Genomic DNA, 14,405 nt, shown 5'->3' on the forward strand with positions numbered 1-14,405 from the left:
TGGTTTACAAAATTATCATTAATGGAAAAGATATATCTCAAAAGGTAGTATTGTCTGTTTTTAACATCTTATGTTCTTTTGCAAGCAATTTGCAGATCCGTTTCAACTATATGTTATCTCTACAATTTAGGTTTTAGCAGCAACCTAATTTAGAAAAAAAAAGTCTGCTTCAGTATAGAGCTATAGCTATCAGTGCTCTGATGAAGTAGTTCACTTTTAGGAAGTGGCTTCACAAACTGAGTTCTTTTTATTAATGTTTTCCTAGTCCCCATTACTTTTAAGAGAAATTAAACAAGCTGTGTTAATTTTAATAATAGCAATTAGAAAAAGGTTGTTTATGTTTAACAGTGATATTATAAAGGCTCTAGAGATTCAAGTACAGACATCACATAATGGAAAAGCTTTTTGATGTAAAAAGCATTTGTAGAAATAAGAGAAAAATAAATTGCAACCAATAATGTCTGCACTAATGACTTGGTTACTACTGTCTTCATAATTACGACATCCTTGCTCTTCTTCTAATCTTGGAATATACCATAATTACCCAAAACACTGATAGAAGTCAATGTTTGTTCTTGTCTCTACTGTAGCAGCTGGTTTATCCTTTTGATGTGTGAACTGCACATTTGGAACACAAGGAGCATAAGCTGCATAGATTGACTTCATTGGGTGAATGAAGAGGATGATTAATCATAAAATATTCTTAGAACTTCCTAACATAATTAATTTCTATTTTTGATAGATAGTTCATCACTGTGGCCTCAGTAATCTTGTAACATTAAATTAAGGTTATATTTTTATATTCCTTTGAGAAGAGTTGCTGGAAGCAAATGTCTTTCCCACCAGGATAGATATACAAGTTAGGGTATTTTTTTTCTACCTCGGACTTACTTCTTTCTCTAAGCCTTCTAGAGTAGTTGATTACAAACAAAATAAAATTCTGATTTTAATGGTAAAATCTATATGTTTTTTTTTCTTCTCACTTTTTTTTATTAAGAATGTGTGTATATATTTAAAAAAAAAAAAACACAAACACTTTACTGTGTAAAACGTATAACCTCCTCCTCTTTACCTCCTCCTCTTTCTCTTCCTTTATGAAAATACTCATGTTTATGATAAAAACAAAAGACAAATATTCTAAAGACAATATTCCTTGCTCTTCCAGCATAATGGATAGTTCTGCATTGTTTTTACCATAGAGAGAAAAGGAAGGTGAAAAAGATGAGGTTCCAACAAACTGCATCTATTATTTGTTTTTCCTTCTGAAATTTTATTGTGAAAGACAGTAAAAGAACCAGGGCTGGAATTGTTTCCTTCTTTAAGATTCTTATGAATAAATTCCAAAAGTACCAATTTAACAAAAAAGCTCGATTGTCATTTGGTTTTGATTTTAGTCTCATGGTGATTCTTGTGTAATGCAAAGATAATGAAAAGGTGACTTGGGTATTAAATGAATGCAACTGGCTGTACCCTTACGACTCAGATTGGCAAATGTTTTTGCAATGACAATGGAGATACTCTCTTTTTTCAGTTTTGCTTATTTACAGACCTATCAGTGTAAGCAATTGTAGGCAGCAGAAGATATCTCATTAACTGGTGTTGTAAACAGGGTTGTGTATATATGCCTTCTATTTCTTCTAGGCCAGTGAACATTGGACAGAAGTGCACTGGAAGGTTTTTCTTCTTTGACTGATTTTATTATAATGTGTTGTAAATAGAACTTGACCTGTGTAACAATTTTGTTTAGTACAGATTCAATATTCGGCTGAAAGCTTTCCTCAGAATAAATGCGTTCTTTCTTGGATAATCTTTTTTTTTTTTCTTTCTTCTTTCTTCAATCTATTTTCTTTTCTCTCCTTTCTCTCCTCTCCTTTTCCAGTAACAATACTGAAATGAATATAATTTGTTTGTGAAACACTAGATATTCTGTTATTGGATAAACTGCCTGTAAGAAATGTGTTTAGCTCATAGCTGTTATGTTCTTTGTAAAATTCTTTTATCTGTAGCCTTAGAATTCTATTTATATACATCAATTCCTAATAATAAGTAACGCAAAGATAGTTTGGGAGGGCACCACATTAAATGAAAAAAAAATCTTGTTTGGGCATAAAATGCATTCAAAACAGTGACTTAAAATTGAACACTGAAAATGTTGCATGAGGACTGTGTGTGAAATTACAGATAGAATATCCTTCCTAAATAACCCAACCCTTTAATTAATGATTTCTTCAAGATTCTGTCTTACTGTATCATTGATGTTGACTTTAAGCACTTCAGATTTACTGGAAAACCTGGAGCTACAGTAAGGCTTGTTTATGTCTCTTTGGCTATATAAAATCCCATCCGCTGTGCTACCTGGCAGCCCATGGCCTTTTTAAATTAGCACAGATTGTTGTGTTATGTCCTATCTATTATTTATCAGATACTGAGACAGGACTTGTACAGGGTAACAAGATTTTTACCACGGTGAATAATTTGATGTTGGCCCCACTAGTGTATCGCTTGAAAACTCAGATCAGTTCTGTTCTCCTCATCACTCTATACCAATTTTACCTTTGACTGCAGTGTACTGGTCCCTTTCCTCCCTTACCTTGGTACCTACACAGTTGAAGTTAGTGAAAAAATATTTTATTTGAATTCAATGTCAGTAAGACCTTCCACATATTTTCTATTTTGGTATGTATAAGAAAATTGAACACCAGTTGCAGAGTTATTCATTCTACTCTTTGTTTCCTTAAGTGTTTTATCCTGAGACTTCAGACATTATGTACATTGCCTAAATTTTGCATCTTAGCCACGCTCCTCACATGGGATAATTTTCCTTCATATGTCAGATTAAGGTGTCTTTGAATTTACCCACCATATCACTATTCTTTCTTGCTCAGATACTTTTCTTTTTGTTGCAGAGTTCATTTCTGTAAGATCTGCTTTTTTATAAAACAGCTAGAATAGAATATCTCATTTACCGTGTTGTTTAATAAGAGAGATTAATATTATTCATGTTGTTATAACTTCCATTATCTTATTACGCTATCGAAGGACTGACTAAATTTTGACTTCTGGAACTGGATGTTGCAAAGTTTGGCCATTGAGTACTTTAAAATTCTGTGCTGAATTATATATGGTAATATTACATCATCGTTGTCTCACATACACTCTACTAAATTGTATCTTGATGATATTTAGGCAAATACAATGTTAAAGAAAACACATGAATTTAGGAGAGGGGTTTCAAAATCTAAGAACAAGAACATTCGCAAAACTAAAGGAATAATCCCGGAACAGTATTCTGAATTGGATAATCTCCTCTCTATACATAGCATAGTGCATTAGGGACCTCTTAAATATACTGTTTAACGATATGCAGACATATTGCAGAGAAAAGCTGCCAGCAAGTGTAGCATAAAATGGCCACACTTGACAAGTAATTTGCTGTCTTTGGTACCCCTTCACCTAAGCTTCATCTTCTTGGTCTATGTTTAGAGCAGTCCAATTAATACGTGCAATTAATAAGATATCAGCATACTTTAATTTGAAAAAGGAAACAGCTAATTTAAAATTGGGCAAAGGGTAAGTCTTAATTAATGGACACCAAGAATATTCCTGTAAGAACTTGGTTCATCGATTTTGAAGTAATTGTTCTTCACCTGTCATATGCATCTAGGTTGTCTGAACTTCTCATTAAATAAAAACAAATGGCATTTTTGTTGTAGTATAAAAGGTATCAGCATGACTTCTGATATATTTTTACCTGCTACTTGAAGATGTTTTGGGGAACGTTTAAGTGTTTTTAAGAATAAAACTTTAAGAACTTTTAACTTCTCCTTTCTCCTCCTGACCTCTCTTAAAGGCCGTAAACTATTATTTATAATAGTTATAGCAGTGATTGTCAGTTGAGGCCTGCAGAATACATATGCTTGCTGTTGCATCAGTTCTTTTTTTATTTTGTGAGCATCACTAAGAACAACCATATCTTTTATGCTGAATCCTGTAAACTAAGAAAGCCTAATATGTGTCTAATAACTTAAAAAGTCAAAAGAGAGAAAGAGACAGTTGAGCATAGTAAGGATAAGGTACTGCTGGAGCCAACAGGTAATAGTATAAACTTCAGATCTTCAAAGCTTCCAGTGGTATGATGCAATGGCTGTGAAAGAAAGGTCTGCTAGAGAAATTGCAATAATTTAGTTTAATTGATAACTATGTGTTAGAAGTTTGCCAACTCATACAGCCCAGTAGGAGTCTTCAGTACTCAGGAACTGCAACAAACATTGTGTCTGGGATGTTGAGGGTCTTTTTGCTAGATGATTTTTTGTTTGTTTGTTTTTGTTCTTCTTTTTCCAAAGATGATGAAAGTGGCAACAAAGTTTTGTATTGGGTTTACCTGGCAAGGGTTTGGTAACTGGGGCTGCAGGGGTGGCCTCTGTGAGCAGAGCCCAGCAGCTGCCCCATGTCAGAGCAGAGCCAGCTCCAGCTGCTCCAAAAGGGACCTACTGCTAGCCAGAGCCAAGCCAACAAGTGATATTATTTGTGCCTTTCTGAGAGCATATTTAAGAACGGGAAAAGAACTGCTGCACCACAGCAACTGGGAGAGTGAGGAATGAGAGCCAGCCCTGCAGCCCCCCAGGTCAGTGCAGCAGGAGGGCAGGAGGTGCTCCAGGCAGGCAGCAGCAGTTCCCCTGCGGCCTGTGCAGGGAGAGGCCCCTGGTGGAGCAGGCTGTCCCCCTGCAGCCCATGGGTCCCACACGGAGCAGATCTCCACGCTGCAGCCCCCCCGTGGAGGAGCCCCCGCTGGAGCAGGTGGATGTGGCCTGGAGGAGGCTGCGGCCCATGGAGAGCCCCCGCAGGAGCAGGCCCCGGGCCGGAGCTGCAGCCCGTGGAGAGGAGCCCACGCAGGAGCAGGGGGTCTGGGGGGAGCTGCCGCCCACCCGTGGGGGACCCGTGCTGGAGCAGTTTGCTCCTGGGGGATGGATGGACCCCGTGGTACGGAGCCGTGTGGGAGCAGGTCTTGAAGAGTTGCTGCCTGTGGAAAGCCCGCGCAGGCTCAGTTCGGGAAGGACGGCATCCCGTGGGAGGGACCCCACGGGGAGCAGGGGCAGGGAGTGACCATGAAGGAGTGGCAGAGCCAAACGTCATGGACTGACCACAGCCCCCACTCCCTGTTCCCCTGCTCCGCTCAAGAGGAGAAGGTAGAAAAGGGTGGATGATGGGAAGGTGTTTTTAGTTTGCTTTTAGTTCTCACTGTTGTAATCTGTAAATTATATTAATTGTAGGCAATACATTATATTAATGTCCCTATGCTGAGTCTGTTTTGCCTGTGACAATAATTGTTGAATGATGTCCCTGTGCTTATCTAAACCCTTGAGCCCTTTCTAACATATTTTCTCCCCTTTGTCTTTAAGGAGGGGGAGTGAGAGAGCAATTGTGGTGGAGTTTAGTAGCCCAGTAGAGTAAAACCACCACAAGCTTAAGAACATTTTTGCAATTTATATTTAAGAAGGGTGACTTCTAGTTCTTCTGGACTAGTTAAGTCTACAGAAATAGAGTTTGGATAATTGTTTGGCTTGCGGTCAGATTTCTCATTGTAATCAAAGCACTCCAGCAGCTGTCAGCAAATTTAGGCAGCAAATACGGTTCACCTTGTCTCTTCTCTTTGCAACTTTGCATGATGACTGTTTCTTGTGTGAAGGCAATGGGAGCTACTTTTTCTTAAGACAGGGATAAAAGCAATGAAGTTGATGATATAGTTGATGATATACATCAAATATCACTGCATAGATGGTTTTTGAGACCTACTGATAAACAGTATGAGCTTGCAGTAGGTAATACACTGTAAATGATCCTTAATAAATTTACATTTGAGAGGAGTATCTCAAATACTCTAAAGTTACTCTAAAGAGTAATCTTTCTGGTAGATGTTTTAAGTGGAAGCTGTACATTCTTTTTGACGGGAAGTCCTTAAATTCAGAGCTCTTTACATAGAAGTCAGGAAGAATAATAAACAATAGATTGGAATGATATTCCAAAGAAGCACCTTGGTTTTAGAAAACAAGGGTGAAAGCTTATTGCATGTCTGTTTTAAAGTTGTGTGACTACATGCATGTTTGCATAGGCTCTATTTTCAGCTGTGGTAGTGACAATCTCTGTTCATTGAGAAAGGACAGATGTTGATTGGAATCACCTCTTAGGAATCTGAGAATATTGTTTCAGCAAGATGATTCTAAAGTAAATCTTTTGATTATTGTTAAAGTTTGAAATTATATATATATATTTCCCTGTGTAGGTTTTTATTCAATTTAATACACACTTTGATTAGGAGAGATTGTTGTTCTTGAAAGTGGCTAAAGGATAACTGCAAACTTCGCCTACCTGTGATTAGAAATGGATTATGCATATTTAAAGCCTCCTGTTAGTCCTGTGAGCTAATTTTATAAGCCCTTAAAGAGGGTTTTCATAAAATGCTTTCATTAAATCAGATGCAGGGCTGCACTGCTTTTCCTTTAACTATTTTTCTGGTAGCCTTTCAGGCTCCATGATAGAGAAATACATGGAATATTGACCATTCCCAATCTCAGTGAGAAAATTTTGCTATTCCACTTTTCTCTGCAAGTTTATCAAGTTTGTCTTAAAAACAAACAAACAACAACAAAAAAAAAACAACATAGAAGTAAAACTGAATCATAATTCTTCCCATGGTTTTGGTATTAGATAGATTAAGTAAGTAAATAAATATTTTAGGATTAGGCAGTTATTTTTTTCCATTTTATACTGTTTATGCATTAATATTTTTGAAAGCTTTTTGACAGATCATTTCATCAGCATGCTAGAGGTTCATTAAAATGTTAAATGTTAAAAATGTTAACATTGGAAGTATTTTATGGAAAAGGATGACTGCTTTATTTTTGAGTCTTATGACTGATTAATAAAACTTGAAATGTTAGTGTAAAAAAACTGTATTTGTCGTGTTGGTTGGGTGGAGAGAAAGGTTGTAACAGAGTTTGTGTTGTTGTTTGCTTATAAACAATATCACATTGATCTTTATATGACACAGTGACTCTGGAACCATGGAAATAGGATGTCACAAGATTCTAAAACTCACCTGTATAAAGAGGAAGAGATTTTTAAGACTGTTATTAAAAAGAGATTTTGTTGACCCCCTGTTAAACCTTGTAATAAATGGCCATTGTATTTGTTTGTATTCAAACATGAAGTATTTTGAATCGTATAACTGTACCTTTTCATTTTCTTTATATTAGGTAATATGTGAAGTGTACCTTCAGTAGGTAGGTTTGAGAGGTCTTTTGTTAAAGGTTTTTCTGAAAAGAAATAGATTAATTTTTCCTTAGTGGTTTAGTATTCCAGATGATTCTATATTCTCATTAGAAAATGCAAATACAGCAAACAGAAGAAAGTCCTTCAGCGTCTTTCAGAGCACCAATACAAATTTCAAACAGCTTTTCTTCTCCAGTTCATCTGTGGAGGAAACATTAGAAGATCATTTTATACTTAAGTTAGAGATGCTTATTGTTGAACTGTATTGTTTAGGCTTTTCCCTCTATAAGTAATGCAAATGTGTAATATTTAGAATCACTATTCTGCCATCTTTTGCTATATTGTTTGTAAAATCGAGAACTTTAATTGAAGCTCCTTCTGAATGCTGAACTGTTATGCTGTTACACTTTATCTCTGTAAGTTTTTTGTGAAATCTTCTTTTGAATATTCTGGTTTGGATTTCTAAATAAAACTATGGCCCTCTGGAAAACAAGCAAACAAACAAAAACACCAAAACAAAACAAACAAACAAAAAGAAACTTTAAGCAATACACCCAGGGAAAGAAATCATGTGTTTTGTTTGTTTGTTTGTTTTTTAAGGTGCTTTTAAGGTTTCATGATCTGCGGACAGTTCAGCATCCTAGACAGACTACCTAGTACAATGTTACTGGTTTCTGTTACACAAAATCCACCTCTAATGAACTCGCATTGATGCTGAATATATGTTACTTCTCATACAAAAAAAATTTAAAAAAAAATCAGGAATTATAATTGCTAATGTTATTCCTTCTGAAGCAGAAGTGGTTACAATTGTCCCTATTTGATAAAAGCCATCTATGTTTCTAGGATATAGTCCTGTATATTATTTCATAAGCAGTTAAATGGGATTTCCTAACTGTAGTGCTTTATTTTTAAGGATAGTATAGTCTCTTCTATTCTCAAAGTCATCCATTGGTATGCTTTCAGCATTACTGTAGAGGCCTCTCGCAGAGTTCGGTTGGGCCAGAATAAAAGAAGTCTACCTTAGCATTCAAGTGCAAACCCACTGCACATGTCAGTGATGTTTGTAGTTCCAAACGGATTCTTAGTTAATGTGAAAGCCATCTCAATTCTTATGTCCTTCCAGTTGCTTAATTTTTCCCCTTGCCTCCATTTTAAAGTAATAATTCACAGCCTTATGACTTTAGTAGAATGTGATCTTACGATAGTGCTAGGTTAATGAATATGGAGGGAAAAAAAGAAAGGTGGAGAAGGTGACCATTCCAACTTTGGCCTTAGTGTCTGCCATTTAGCAATGAATATTGCGGTAACTGCTGTAATCTTTTATACGTATCCCTCATAATGTGTAGAAAAGCAGACATGAAATGATCCTGCTATGTAAAGCTGGGGAATCTTGTTCTACTGAATTTAACAGTAATCATTGGGATTAAAATTGAATCTGCTCTCGTGAAAAAAAAAAAAAAAATGTTCCCCAATTTATTTATTTACCTTGTCTCCTTGAGATGTAAAACAGCAAAAAGAGAAGACATTTGGCAGTAACTATATGGTGACGTTTTCTTTTCTCTGTCATTCATCCAACATTCTTCCTATATTCATATGCTACTTTAGATCATATTAACAATACTTAAATCTGTACTTAATAGAATTTTTCATTCATATTAAAAGGGAGGAAAATGAGTAGGGAAATATGAAGGCACTAAGTTCAATTCTCCATTGTTTGCACAGTGGAACACACTTACGTATATGTGTACATATATACCTCTATCTACCAATAATAAAGATTAAATATTTGAAATATGAAACAGATAGCACTTGTGAGCTCCCTTCAGCAAGGACAATGAGATTTAGTAGAACTTATTCAAGAAGCAGTCTCCCATTTGTTAGATTGTTAAATGTAAGTGAAGATGATCTTTAAGACATTGTAAAATCAGAAGATCAAAAATCTATGTTAAGTTTCTCTTTGCATATCTTAAAGCTTGTTTTCTGTTTTTTACTGTTTTGTTGCTTTTGTTGTTGCAACAAGGAAAAAGCATATTATTTTAAGTCATGTTATAAACTTCCTTTGATATTATTTGTTATCAACACAGCAAAGAAAGGAAGTATTTTGGTGATGAAAACCAGTGCAGATTGTTATGAGCTGTAGAAACCTAAGAAACATATTGGAGACAGGACAGCTGGAAGAGAATTGCGTTTGTAAAAGTGCTTTTTTTTGAAGCTGATTTTTAGACTATCCAATTAAAATTGTTTAAAATTTTAGGCTATTTAAAATTGTTTAAATCCAATGTATGTTGTGCATGTTACTGAGTACACAGGTATGCCCTGGATTCTGTAGTACTTCTATTTTTCTTGTTTGTGACTGAGTTGTTGTGTGGATGCTGCAGCTGGACTGCATGTATGATAGCAGGCCTGGCTTTCATTGCAGACACTGGAGTGTTGAGGATGCTCAGGAAGTGCAGGATGTGCTTATCAGTGATGACCACCTTCCGCTGAAAAGTCTGGAGGTGAATAAGGCATCTGAATTTGATAATGGAACTAAAAGAATAAAAATCACTTTTAATTTTGTCCTTCTGCAGCCATACCTACCTTTGCCAGTAGAGTAATCCGGGGGGTTGGGAGGGTGGGGTTGTATGTGTTAAGCTTCGCTCTTGCTAATGCAGTATTGCATTGCCAAGTAATTTTTTTGAGATACTGGAGAATGTATTTGATGGGTTGTGCAAGAAGAGAACTACTGTGTAATTGAGGCTGTTAGTTAGTCACAAGTTGCCCGGAAGATTATCTTGGTGCATGTGTGCACACACTCACACTGTGATGGCTTGACCTTGGCTGGCTGCCAGTCACCTACCCAGTTCCTCTCACTGTCCCTCCTCAACAGGAGAGGGTGAGAAGATAAAAGTTTGTGGGTCAAGATAGGGAGATCACCTACAAATTATTGACACAGACAAAACAGACTTGACTTGCGGAAAATAAATAAATAAATATTGAGAATTAAAAATAGAGAAGGATGGTGAGAAATAATCAGAAAACTGCCTTCATTTCTAGCTGAAATTCACTTCTTTGTTCCCACTTTTCTGTCTCCTCCTCCCACCCCAAGCTAGTGGAAGGGGGACAAGGCATGGAGGTTGTTGTTGGTCTGTAACACTTTGTCTCTGATTATTCTCCCTCATCGTGCTGTTCCCTTGCTCTGATGGGGGCTTCCCATGGGCTGCAGACCTTCTGGAACTGTTCCAGCATTGGTCCTGCCCATGGGGTGTAGTCTGTGAGGAACGGACTGCTCCAGTGTGGGTCCCCTGAAGGCTGCAGCTCCTGCCAAGGAGCCTGATCCTGTATGGTCCCTCCATGGGCTGCAGCTGCCTTCTGGGCACATTCACCTGCTCCAGCCTGGGGTCTTCCATAGGCTGCAGTGTGGGTATCTGTTCTAGTGTTGTTCTGTCCACGAACTGTACAAGTATACCTACTTCACCATCACCATGGTTAAGTATTCTTGTAGGCTTCAGGGCAACCCCTGCTCTGGTGCCAGAAACACCACCTCCTCCTCTTTCTCTGACCTGGGGGAGTCTGCAGGGTTGGTTTTCTTGCTTTTTTTTTCTTTTTTTTTTTTCTTTCTTTTTTTTTTCCCCTTGGTCCTCACTGCTGTCTGGTATTTTTATCCTTTCCTAAATCCTTTTTCGCTGAGGTGCTCACCTGTGGCTGCTGGGCCTAGCTGTGCCCTGCAGTGGGACAGCTGGGGCTGGCCAGAGCTGGCTGTTACCAGCATGGGGCAGCCCTGGCCTCTCTTCACAGAGGACCTGCAGCCCCCTGCTGCCAGCGCCTGGGCACCTGCACCCAACACTCACGTGCTCATATTCAAACCCTTAGGTGACATTTCTTTCTGGTTGACCTCCCAAGGCCACCTTTCCTCTGATACCAATTTGGTGGGAAGAGTAGTCATTTTCTTTCGCTGGAGGTCATAGCTGTGTGGTTATGTTCATCCAAGACAACTCTGATAAGGAGCTATTTTTCCTTTCTGGGGGCAATTTGATACCTTTCACCTTTCTTTATGTACGTCCCCTGATGTGGAGAGCCCAAGCGCTCACTGTTTAGCTGCCACTAACCACATGGCTTCCCCAGGCTGCTACCTGACCAACCCTCACTAATAGGAAAGGTCCCCACAGAGTGCTGAAAAACATTGGAGATAAGATTATTTGTTACAAAACATCCTCGTGGAATGTTTGCAGAAATGTTTGTGTTTTGGCTATTGGGATTATGTTGGCTCCAAATTTCCTGCTGATTTCCAGGTAGGTTATATGCAGGTTATCTTGCTTTGTCGGGTGTGCTTTATGGCGGTGCTGGCCACTATCAGCCTCTACCATTTGCAGAAAGTACACATACCAGTCACATATGATGTGTATGGAATGAGTGATACATAATTTTGCTTCCATTTCCAGAGGGTATGCTTTGTTATTTTTGAATTAACTTTGCTATTTCTCACACTGGGACCTTTCCCAGTGGATGTTAAACGAATGAATTATTACATTTTGCAAGTATATTATTGATGACCAAATTGTCACAAAACTTTAATTATTTCTACTGCCAAGATTTTAATATAATTGTTTCAATGATACTATAAAATGACCTTCTAAAAATACATCTTACTCTATTTACTGTCCAAAGCAGCAACATAAAATTGAAATCATTTTATTATCTCTCTGATTAAGCTACATACATTGGGCCCAGGTTTCTTCAAGTGAAGGTAAAATTTAGAACTTCCCTACTCAGTTGAAGAAAATTGTGATTTAATATTTAAATATTTTTCACTGATGTAATATGAAACATTCAGGGGATAGATAGCATTTGGTACTTCAACTGTTACGCTGTGAAAATTTTTAATGTATACTTATATCAAATGGAAAAGTTATTTTTATTTTTTTTAACTAGTTATGCTTCTTTTCTGCCTGTAAGTGCTTTGATATTAATTTAGAATTGGATAGTCCAGTATACTGCTTCTTTTCTCAAGCAGTATCAGCATATATATATATATATATATATATATATAAACACTAGAAAGAGTGATACATTACAATTTCACAATTGTGTGAGTGTATCTCATTGCTTTGGTAAAATAAGGTTAGAATTGCCCTTGTTTTTAAAATATTTGTAGCTATATTTTTTTAGAAGTTGGTACACATTTTATTGAGTTGGAATTTTATACTTAAGACTTCAACTCCTGCAAATAAAGTATAAAAATGAGAAGTTACTTGTTTAAATGTGTAGTTGCTGTATTCAAAGATATGTTGCGAAGTCACAGTTAAAAACATGTCAATTTGAAGATTAGCCATACCAGCTTAATTTGTTTCCTGTATTCAAGTGCATTATGGTTCAATTTCCATTTTTATATCTATATGCTTTTATGCTTGGGTACAGGAAAAATAGTACTTAGGAAATAAATAGATGGAGCTCTCGACTGTGGAATAAAGGATAGTACATAATGTGTGAAAAGCAATTGCAAGTAGAAAATAGGTTTACACCCCAAATTAATGTAAACCTTATCATTATTTTCTCTGCCACAGTTCTTCTTTTATAAAAGAAAAAAAAATTATCAGCTTATTCTCATAAAGCATATTGAAAAACTGCAAACTTTCCCATTGTAATTGCTGGGAGTAGTCTGCTATAGGTTAATAAAGTGGTTTGATTAAAAGTAACTTTAATGGTGTACCACAAAGAATATATATATGATTATAAATATCAAGAGTCCATTTCTATGGTGATAAACAATAAACATTTCTATCATTTCACTCATCACGCAAATCTCAGTCAGTCCAAATCACTCCAACAGCAGTGTTGCCTCACAAAAGAGCTGGATTCCTTACCTCTTCACACTTCTCCTTTGTGTGTAAAGATGCCTAGTGCCTCTTCTTTCCCACAATGTCTCCACTTTCTTCTCTGTGTTTTACTGATAGCAAATCACTTGGTAATTCAAGCCAGGAACAGGGTCTCGGAGTACCAGAGGAAATTCGCAGGGGGAAATAAAGGAATTTAAGGCAGGTTTTGGGGTCTTGAGCAGGTAGTGAAGAAAACAAGAGACTCTCCACATGAGGGCTGCAGGAACTGTGCAGAGCAGGGAATAAATCTGGGAATCTGGAGCTGCTCTTGCATGTCCTCATCTATCTAGTGAAAGGAAGATCCTTGTCATAGAATTGTTTGTAAGGTATTGTAGAATTGCTACAGGTAAGGAATATTTTTAGAGAGTCTTTGGAACCTACAATGGGATGATAAGCTCCACCATTTTCTCTCCAGTTTTATTGTTTGCTTTTTCTTCAAAAGCTACCTATTGATTGGCGTATGTGAAAAATGGTAAAATATGAGTTTCTTTAGTGTATACAGTAAAGTAGACACTTTATGTAGCTGAGAGTACTCTAGTAGTAAACATTTTATTCTGTAAGACACCCCTTTTGTGTAAAATGCATGAACTTTACTGACGCACTTTGAAGCATGGCAGTTACACCTTCCAGATTATCAACATTTGAATGCAGTTGGCAGTCTTGCTATGAAATATTTATAATTAATGTTTTACCAGAAGATATATTTTAATGAGGCTGGAACACTACCAGGAAGAGAGGTGTGGTTTTTTTTTGTTTTTTTTTTTTTTGTCTGGAAGACTTTCTTGGTCTGTTTGATTAAGAAGGCATTATTTATTTCATCTTATCTCACTTTGTCTGATTCTAGCTTCTTTTGATATATAATTATTTTGAGCATCCTCTGTTTTGTAGAAATAGCAGTAGTTTATTAAAAGAGGAAAATTAGCAGATAGTATTGCAAAGGGAGAGGTTTAAAGGACATGTGACTGAATTTTACTTTAGCTATTCAGTTGTGGTGTCCTGGTCATGAGATGTGAGTTATTTGTATCAATAGCTGAAATCCTGAAAATACTTTTTTAAGGGCTGTGTCTACTGGATGAGAACATTGTCTAAGGCCTCTGCTAGTGTGTGAACAAGAAAATGTTAATTATTCTTGAGAAGTTGTATAACTTAATTCTTCACAGAAGTGTTTGACTTCATTCCAGAAGTCATTCCTACATTTCTGACATTTTTATACAATTATATGTGGGTTTTAACAAGAAGGCGCAGGTGAATTTTACACATACTGTTCTCTGAAGCATT

The 14,405-nt window shown here is 36.8% G+C and overlaps 1 protein-coding gene and 1 long non-coding RNA gene across 2 annotated transcripts in view; both read left to right on the plus strand.

Annotated features, from left to right (window-relative positions):
* Positions 1–14,405, plus strand: part of CHSY3 (chondroitin sulfate synthase 3) — a 180,818-nt gene that overhangs the window by 94,352 nt on the left and 72,061 nt on the right. The window lies entirely within an intron of this gene.
* Positions 1–14,405, plus strand: part of LOC125180880 (uncharacterized) — a 78,015-nt gene that overhangs the window by 18,647 nt on the left and 44,963 nt on the right. Inside the window, exon 1 of the long non-coding RNA XR_007159807.2 lies at positions 1–14,405. This exon is cut by the window's left edge and continues 18,647 nt beyond it; it is cut by the window's right edge and continues 21,040 nt beyond it. This is a non-coding gene — a long non-coding RNA (uncharacterized lncRNA).

This window comes from Anser cygnoides, chromosome Z (genome assembly GCF_040182565.1).
Source record: "Anser cygnoides isolate HZ-2024a breed goose chromosome Z, Taihu_goose_T2T_genome, whole genome shotgun sequence".
Classification (NCBI taxonomy): Eukaryota; Metazoa; Chordata; class Aves; order Anseriformes; family Anatidae; genus Anser; species Anser cygnoides.